A 2,075-nucleotide genomic window follows, 5' to 3' on the forward strand; every position below is an offset into this window, starting at 1 on the left:
GAGTAAATTCCAAGACAACAGACTATAAGGCTTATTAAGGCTAAAATTCTAGGTTTTCAATAATTCCAAAAAACTGCTCTTCTCAATCTTTCCAAAAGAAGACTAAAGTACAGACAAGTCCAAACATCAATAAGAAAATATCCAATTTCTCCCCTATGATGGCCCAATGTCAGTACAGAAGAATGGCCTAACTGGTCCAGCTTTAGGCATTGCTTCTTGCATGGATAATGATGTCACTGTGTAATCCAGGGTCACCTGATTACTCGTCTATCTAAAATGATAGCAACTTCTATCCAGAGTCACTGCTGCTGCCGCTGCCATTTTAGCATTTTGTCAGAAATGTCTGCACTGCAAGGAGGAGCCCCTGCTGAGTTCCCTATGGGCCGTGTTCAGAAGATGAAGCTGTTCATTGGAAACCTGCCCAAGGAGGCCACAGACCAGATCTGCTAACTCTTTGAGCAGTATGGGAAGGTGCTGGAATGTGACATCATTAAGAACTATCATGTTGGGGGGTGCCTGGGTGGCTCAGTCGGTTAAGCCCCTGACTTTTGGTTTCTACTCAGGTCATGATCTCAAGGTCCTGGGATGGAGCCCCGCCTCTGCTGCACACTGGAATCTGCTTGGAATTCTCTCTCCCTCTCCTTCTGCCCTCCCCCATTCCTGCTGTCTCTCTCTCTCTCTTGCTCTCTCTCTCAAATAAATTAAAGAAATCTTAAAAAAATAAAAAAGAACTATGGCTTTGGGCACATAGAGGACAAGACGGCAGCTGAGGATCCATACGCAACCTGCACCCTACAAGCCACGCAGGGTGAATATCAATGTGAAAGCCAACAAGAATGAGAGTAAAACCTCCACAGAGTTAAATGTGGGCAACATTAGTCCCATCTGTATCAACAAATAGCTTTGGGTCAAGTTTGAGGCGTATGGTCCAGTCATCAAATGTGACATTGTAAAAGATTATGCCTTCCTACACATGGAGCAGGCAGAGGATGCAGTGAAGGCCATCAGAGGCCTTGACAACACAGAGTTTCAAGGGGGGATGTGTGTGGGCTGAAATTCGGAGCTGGGGTTGTGCATGAGAATACACGCTTCATGGTATCCCGTCTTTGGGACATTTTTGGCTCTGTACGTTCAGTACGAAACTGTGGACCTTAATTTACCTTGCTAAATTCAGACTACCTCTTCCTTTCCTCCCTTCTGCCCATCTTCCTGTTTTTCTTGTTCTTCACTACTTCTGTAGTTTCCCATTTATGGTCTGTTCTCCCAGCAGGCCTCATTGTGTGCAGAAACTGTGGTGGGGATTGTGCTGCTTCCCGGCTTCCTGCTTCCAATGGGTGTTGAACTTGGGAATGACCTTGGTGAGAGTGTCGCTGCTCTTGAGTCTTTTTGGCCCAAAGGCTTGTGGCAGGTAGATACATAGAGTTGGATCACTTTTTTTTTTTCCGGTGAAATAAATGGTTTTTCAACTTAAAAAAAGAAAATGATAGCAAACATCTGCAAAAGAATTTTAACTAGTCGATAGGCGTATTAACCACTTAAAAGGTGTCCTAGGCTGTTAAAAATGTCAGGGACACAAAAGAAGTATAAGATGTGGTAAGTATTCTCTGGAAGCTTCCACCTACTTGGAAGAAAACTGGCATATGTAAATCAAAAAGTAGACAATAATTAAATCCTAAACAGGTTGGAAATAATCACAAATGCAATCTGAGTTCAGATAAAGACATATCTGTGTGACAATCCTCATCGTACCATAATTATGAATCTGTTTATTGAGCACCACATGTAAATTTTACATCAGTTTCTTCCTAACATTTTCAGAGTATATCAGGGTTTAGAGACCAACATTTTATAAGCAGAAGACTTCAAGCACAGCTACTCTTAACTAACTTACACTTATTGTCATCTGGTGTTACAGTTGGTTCAAAATTATTTAAGAGAATTTTAAAGCTTTATTGATTTCTCCTCAGCCTTAGATCATTTGTGGTATATTCTACATGAGATAAAGATTTTTGGTTACTGATGTTCATACAAAACCTGTTATTTAACACCACTGCCAGAGTGAGAGCAGGTCACAA

General features: G+C 41.8%; 1 pseudogene; it reads left to right on the forward strand.

The window, feature by feature from the left end:
* Positions 1 to 378: 378 nt before the first annotated feature.
* Positions 379 to 1,054, forward strand: LOC118531785 (RNA-binding protein 4 pseudogene; annotated as a pseudogene).
* The last annotated feature ends 1,021 nt before the right edge of the window (positions 1,055 to 2,075 follow it).

This window comes from Halichoerus grypus, chromosome 3 (genome assembly GCF_964656455.1).
Source record: "Halichoerus grypus chromosome 3, mHalGry1.hap1.1, whole genome shotgun sequence".
NCBI lineage: Eukaryota > Metazoa > Chordata > Mammalia > Carnivora > Phocidae > Halichoerus > Halichoerus grypus.